This window comes from Pseudorasbora parva, chromosome 15, assembly GCF_024679245.1.
Source record: "Pseudorasbora parva isolate DD20220531a chromosome 15, ASM2467924v1, whole genome shotgun sequence".
Classification (NCBI taxonomy): Eukaryota; Metazoa; Chordata; class Actinopteri; order Cypriniformes; family Gobionidae; genus Pseudorasbora; species Pseudorasbora parva.
Window position 1 is genome coordinate 40,714,385 of NC_090186.1, and position 7,753 is coordinate 40,722,137.

Here is a 7,753-nt window from a genome sequence, read left to right on the forward strand (position 1 = left end):
GCTATGAGCATACATTACTTACAAAAAAACGAGTACCGTAGAAACACCGTGTTTTCTTATGGACATTGCACCATGGTATTTTTGGAAACACACTGGAATAGCACCATGTAAATAAATACCATGGTACATGAATTTCAGTACCATGGTATAAAATAACTATGCAGGCTATAATAATATGAAACTTTTTTTTCTTTTTTGTAAAACACTGTTCCAATCCAAAGTACTTCAAAGTATTATTATCATTGTACATGGTAAAACATGGTAATACCATGGTATTGGTGTCAGTGCATTTTTTGAGTTTCTCTTTCTGACTTCCTACACAATGACAACGGAAACACAACACGACACACACGTACCAACTGAAAAAAAAATCTTCCATAAACACACAAATACACACGAAAAGCCGAAATCTCTCCTACGAACATCTGACGTTGAATAAGAAGTTGCAGTTTTAGGATGTTTCGCGTTTGTTGTTCGTTTAACGGAAACGGTTGCATGCGCAGGAACAGATTTGACCAATCTACATGTAAATAAACCCCCAACATCTACATGAGTATGTTATATAGTCAATAACTATTACAATGACTTTATGTCTTTAAGTTACAGGAATGAAGAGATGAAAGCGAGCAGCAGCCATGTTGTCAAACATTAGTTCACTTCATTCAGAGTTTCTTTCCTGCAGATGCGAGCACGTTTTTATAGTTTATAATGCTATATTTTCAGTTATAGCGGTATATTATCGTGTACAGTTCTAGGTTTTGGTTTGTAGTTGTGTGTTTAATGGAGATTTACTGAAGTGACGAGCAGAAGTTCGGTTTTGACTCACCGGAGCGAATTTCCGCCGCTCTGATCCCGTTAAAAGCCTCCAACATCAGACTCTCATCTCAGTCTGTAGTTTCTCATTATATTCTCATTGTATCAGATGATTCAGAGCTGTTGAGTCACGATTCATTCACGAGTTCTCCGGTGTAACGGCAGAGCGACTCTGAGTGAACGCCATACTGGTCTCTCTCTCTCTCTCTCTCTCTCTCTCTCTCTCTCTCTCTCTCTCTCTCTCTCTCTCTCTCTCTCTCTCTCTCACACACACACACACACACACACACACACACTGTTGCACTCCGTTATTACACATAATATTGCCAGAATATGACAAAATAGAGGCCATTATAATAAATAAATAAAATAATGTTATTTATTTTAGATTTTTTTAATTAAATATTTATTATTTCTTATATAGGATTTTTTTTAACATAAATTGTATTATATTAGCTAATAATAGGACAGTAGTGGAGTATTTTTACTTTCTACTCAAGTACATTTTTAAGTATATACTTAATCAGTGTTTTTCTTTGTAAAACTTTTACTTCACTGCATTCCAAAGCATAATATATAATGTCATACTTTTTACTGCACTACATTTCATAAATAAAAGTTGTTGTTTTCTTACCTCTAATACTTAATTACATTAAAAAAATTACTTAAAACTTACTCAAGTAAAACTTTGAATTACTTTTACATGCGTAAAAGTATACAGTACATTTTTATGTAATTAAGTATTAAATGATATTCATTATGAAATGTATGGCAGTAAAAAGTACAATATTATGTTTTGGAATGTTGTGAAGTAAAAGTTTTCCAAAGAAGAACACTGATAAAGTACATACAGTCCCTGACAAAAGTCTTGTCGCTTATCTATTTTCTAGAAATACCTGATATTAACCTGACTTTTAATTAATTCATTGGTGTTAGAAATAGCTCATATGAAAAGCTAAAACCCTCCCAAATGATGTTTAATGCACTGAAATAAATAATGTTCACAGAAAAAATATTTATCATTTAATCAAGACGGAAAGGTCAAATTTTGGCAAGACAAAAGTTTTGTCGCCTATACAGAAATTGAACAAATTTACTGCAAATACAAAAATATGTCAGCAAATTAAGTTGTGGTGCTTAATTAAAATCCAAATTTAATATCTTGTATGACTTCCATGAGCTTGAAGGACTGCATCCATGCGGTTTGGCAAGGATTCATACAATTACATACATACATACCCCAGACCATGATTTTTCCGCCACCAAACTTCACTGTTTTCTGGGTGAATCTCGGATCCATTCGGGCACTAGTAGGTCTCCTGCAATATTTGCGGCGACTGTGGTGTAATTCAACAGAAGATTCATCTGAAAAATCCACCTTTTGCCACTTTTCCTGCGTCCATTCTTTTAGCATGCTGTGGGCCTTGGCAAATGCCACACGGTTTTTCAATTGTCTTTTGTTTAGTGCTGGCTTCTGGGCACTGATTCGACCATGGAGGCCATTTCGAGACAGAATCCGACAAACTGTTCTGGTTGACACAGGGACTTCAGGTGACCAGGTCTCGTGGAGCTCTGCTGCAGTGGAAAATGGGCTGGCCTTGGATTTTCGAGCCAACAAACGGTCCTCTTGAGCAGTTGTCTTGCGGTGTCTGCCTGACCAGGGCTTGTCAAAAACGTCTCCAGTCTCTTCAAATCTTTTTTTTTATCCTCTGTACTTGACGCTGAGACACATTGAAGGTGTCTGCCACATCAGCAGTGGATCTGGTCTTCAGCCTCCTGATAATCAAAACTTTAGTCTCAGGGTGAATCTTAGGCATGTTTGCAGAGGTCTAGTTGCAGTTGATGTGAAGGTCTAGTGTACTGGGGTTCTTTTTATACACACTTGAGACCTAATTGATCCATTATTAGTCACAGGTGAAGCTCATATGACAAGGTGACAACACGTATGTCTTTGCAAAAATTGACTCAATGGGCTTTACCAAGCTGTGAATATTAGAATACTTTTTGAAAGTTTAGTTTTTCACTGAAACATTATCACAAAAGCTGGTGGGATTAAAATGAGCCATTTCTTGTAAAAAAAAAAAAAAATCTTGATTAGAAATATATTTCAGCGGCACTTTAGGTCAATTTGTACACAAGCGACAAGACTTTTGTCAGGGACTGTATACTTGAAAAACAACATTACTTGGAAAGAAAAAGTACTTCAATACTGTGTGTGTGTGTGTGTGTGTGTGTGTGTGTGTGTGTGTGTGTGTGTGTGTGTGTGTGTGTGTGTGTGTGTGTGTGTGTGTGTGTGTGTGTGTGTGTGTGTGTGTGTTGCTGTTGTTGTTCTTGAACCAGTAATATCTGGATGTATTATTAATATAACTGTCTGTATTGGTCAGTGTGAGTATAGCAGCAAAATGCAGTGCTTGTTTAGACTGCAAGAGGCTTATAAAGTAGATGTACTATTGTTCTTGTAAACCTCATGCAATTCCATTCCATTACTATTTCTGCATTATTTACGTTCTTCTGTGAAACACAAATGCAGATGTTATTCAGATTGTCCAATTGAAGAACAGATGATCACATTTACACTTTTTTACAATCGTTTTAAAAGTACTATTTTTAATTGAACACAATTGTGAAAGGCATTTGAGAGCTATGGCAGAGGTGAAGATGATTAGTGAATTAATATAACGCTATCGTATGCCTTGGAGTAATGAGCCATTGCTTTTATAGCGTTTCTTGGCTTTGGCATCTCCTTTTGTGTTTCAGTGGAGAAAGAAAATTATACCGGGTTGGACCAACATGAGTGTATTTTTGGGTGAACTCTTCTTCTGTGTTTATAATGCATGATGTCAGAGGCAGAGCTCACCCACCCATGCTGTGAGATATGTTTAGATTCAAGGGTCAGACTAATGACTGAGATGACAGAGATCTGCATGTTTACCAAACTTATATCTGAACTCAATGAGCCGAAACAATCATCATTACTGGGTAAACATCAGTACTGAGCGAGTTCAAAAGATGTTCTGTTTCATTTGTGTGTGTTTTTACAATGAAACAGCCTCAGTATAAAATCAAATCTTTGGGATCTTTCCCCCCAGAGCCTACAAATAGCCACAGATCAAAATTTTAAATATTTTTTTATTCATGTTATTTACTGATGTTGCTGTAAAAAAAAAAAAAAAAAGTATAATTTATCTATTTTGTAATGAAGTAAAGTAATGGGAAAAACCAAAGCAGCTTGCAAAGGGGGCGGTCATTGTTCTCTCAATTAGCCACTCCCCTTATAATTAGCCACACCCACCAGCATTCACAACATCTTCAGGATTGGCCGCACCCCTAATGTACATCAGTGACTGAAACCTGACCTGTGCAAAAGCCTGCAGTGCCATTCAAACATTCTTCTGTGTTACATGATATCACTTTTGAACATTTCTGATCATTAATCACAGTCCTCCTCTTGTGTGTGTGTGATTGTGTGTGTGTGTCTTCCTGTTGTTGTGTCTCGGGGTCTCTTCCTCTGTCTCTCTCTCTCTATGGTGAATCATTGTCTCAGTGAATAAGCTGCAACATCTCTATTTTGAACAGAAATGCATCAGCACATCTACAACTATACCTGTCCCGCAGGGCTAAGATTTCTACAAAGAAGAGATTATTTTCCTGAATCATGAACCTCAATGTTGTCATTATTTAAAAGATATTTTCTTGTTTGTAGATTGTAGGTTGTGTAACATCCCCAGATGAATTACTGATGAGAAGCGAGGTTATTTCTGTGTCCCCGTGACATCCTAGAAGGGCAAGAACCCGTGTAGAATGTGATCATGTGGATAGAGATCAACAAGGTTTCCCTTCAATCTCTTCACCTCACAGATGAGTTGAACATTAACTGTGCCGCTGCCCATAAACTGGAGCTTTCCAAGGGTTTGGCACAATAAAAACTGTTACATTTAAGGAAATCTGCAGAGCAGACAAGCAGGCTTTAGCTTCACACATGAAACTATCTGGAAAGCCTGTTATCTGGTTGGAGAATCAGTGCTTCTGTGAACACAGTACTAGTAGCTACTACTGCAAAATAAACAAGCCAACACAAAGGTTTTTCTGCAAATTAGATTGTAATGTACTGCAAATTAGATTGTAATGTACTGATTGTGGCCCTACTTTAGAAGATTATTTTGGTATACTAACACAATACAACAAGACAAAGGCGGACATTAAAAATTGCATCATTGATTCTTACTATGAGTGAAGAAACATTGACCGTTCCAATATGGCGGGCGCCATATTGGATGTGGCATTTTAGCACTTTTGATACTTTTTTAGCACACCAAGGAATAGGCCATATTGGAAGTCCAGCTTAAGCCAACCAAGACCAGTAAACTACGCTTGTTTAAGATGTTTCTGTCCCAACAAAGGAGATAAATGCCAAAATAGAATAATTTTTTTCTATGGTGCAGTGTTCACTGAAGGTCAGTCATGTCATGTTTGAATGTGTGCTGCCTTCTAGCGGTCAGAAGCGGTACCAGCACTTCATTAATGGGTCAATCAGGCAGTTTTTTTGTGTTGTTTTTTTTTTTTCTTCCAGGCAACACAGTTTTCAGGTAACATATATTTTATCCACTAAATATTGATATCTTCTTGTTAAAGATGTAAATATCTGTCTAAAATCAAAACCTGGCGAGATTATTTTCATGAACATTAGTCATTATGTGTTTTATCCAGCAGAGGGCACTGAAAGTTCGGTGGTTTTCAGTGAACTGATGTAGAATCATAAATAAACGTCAAATTAATACGCTTATTTATGCATTTGTTTTTAAAAATCACCATTGCTTTATTAATAATATGAAAAAAACTCTCAGACTAAATACCAATACAAAAATTAGGTTGTATTTCAATCATAAGAATTTTTATTTTACAATAGCCTATACATTAATCATTCATTTGCCTGTGTGTGTGTGTGTGAGAGAGAGAGATAAGGTGCGTGTGTGAGAGAGTGGGGGTTTATGAGAAAAATGTACAATCCAATGACCAAAAAACATGTTGTCATGGAAACAGCGATGGATTTCTGGCCCATTCCCATAGTGAGCAATTCATACCTGATCCTCTTGGATTTCCAGCCTTTTCCCCGTTTCCCTCATGGTAAGTTTTACTTGTATTACTTTAGTTCACTGTGGCAGCCTACGTGATAAGCAAAAATGTCACTCGGGGCATGGAACAATAAGGGCTTGAATGTGAAATTGACCTCGTTCAGTTCGGTCCAGATCTCCATCAGAGAACCCCTCCTTTCTTAAAGTGTCCCGTCAATCATGAAACCGACCCGCACGAGTGTTTAGTGAGCAGTCCTTTAGTCGGTGAAGTGACACTGATGAAAGGGAAATGACCCTCATGTGGGTTAAACAGAACATGACACCAGCACACCGTGTGCACGCGACCTCCAGCCTCTCCCGGTTAACCGTAACGGAAGGCGCCGCGTTGGCCCGTGCGTTAATTATTCAGAGAAGATCGAGATAAACTGCATCAGCAGCCCTACTGTAAACCTCCATCCAGACTGAGAGAGAGAGAGAGATTGTCTTACTCGTGTCCTCAATGACTCCATGTGACATTTAAAACGCTTCAGCCAAAATCATAGCCTATAGGCCTACTGTTCAACATTTTGGCCCTGATGCTCAAAGTAATTAACTGGTTTGAGTAGGGTAAACTTAAATTACACAAATTAGCTCATTCAAATGAACTTTTATGAGTATTTAGAACTTTTTCCTTTGAGTTCACAAAACGGATGGATTTTAGGTAATTTAATTGTTTAAAATTTTTGAGCTTTATGAAAATGATTACATTTTTGTTCATTATTATCCATATATTATATATAAATTATTTAACTGAAACTGGGCTGGGATTTCTATTTCCCAGCATGCTTTGCCATGACACTTGAAAGGGAGAGTAAATGCTAACAATAAGTGACGAGTTAGCATGAGCTTAGTTTGAGAGAACAGGTTTATATTAAATGTGAGTATATTAAATGTTATATTCCATGTGAGTGGCTAAAACTTAAAGGGTTAGTTCACCAAAAAATGAAAATTAGCCCATGATTTACCCACCCTCAAGCCATCCTAGGTGTTTATGACATTCTTCTTTCAGACAATAGTTATATTGAAAATGTCCTTGCTCCTCCCAGCTTTATAATGGTAGTGAATGGTTGTGTCGTCCATAAAAGTGCATCTATCCATCATAAAACTGCTCCAAATGTCTCTGGGGTTAATAAAGGCCTTCTGAAGCAAAGTGGGGCTTTTGTGTAAGAAAAATATACATATTTAAATCTTTATGGAGCTTCCGTCGGTCAGTGGTAGCAAGTCGACTGAAGTAATATTAAAGCGTTGTGTGACAAAAGCCTGCAATCGAATTTATTATTTACTGAAACTTACTGGTGCAATTTCAAGCATCTTGACAAGCCATATATGAACATTTGCATAAAAGAGTAATCCTATTTGAATAGGAAGAACTATCATTGTATTCTGGAGTAAGTTACTGTAATTATAATTTTATGATGCTATTGTCATATGTTGGGCTTTGCGGAAACATCCAGTGTGAGCACTAAACTACACATCTTCATTTTTGTTCCACAGGAGAAAGAAAGTCATAGGCTAAGGGTTAGGAATGACACAAATAAATGATGACACTGTTCTTTTTTTCGTTTTAGTACATACTGCATTGAGGAACGTTCACAAATAGTCTTTTGCGAGAGAAACGCTTTTTTAATTCCATCCAGTGAGAGCAGCTCCATTAGCCGATAACACACAGATCATCATCTGACACACATAAACACGCAGATCTCCTGTACATAAGGAAAGTCCACATATGTTCATAATTACAGGAGAGGGGCATCCGGCTGGAGAACATGGCTGCTGCTTTGAGTCAAGTAAATCAAGTAAGCAAGGCATGTGCGTGTGTGTGTGGTTGT

At 37.3% G+C, this 7,753-nt stretch overlaps 1 protein-coding gene across 3 annotated transcripts in view; it reads right to left on the reverse strand.

The window, feature by feature from the left end:
* The window catches only part of dtnba (dystrobrevin, beta a), a 29,271-nt gene extending 28,240 nt beyond the window's left edge, over positions 1–1,031 (reverse strand). For all 3 annotated transcript variants that reach the window (XM_067418124.1, XM_067418123.1, XM_067418122.1), the window contains exon 1: positions 827–1,031. The gene's annotated coding sequence lies outside the window, so the exon portion shown is untranslated. The remainder of the gene's footprint in view (positions 1–826) is intronic.
* Between the last annotated feature and the right edge of the window lie 6,722 nt (positions 1,032–7,753).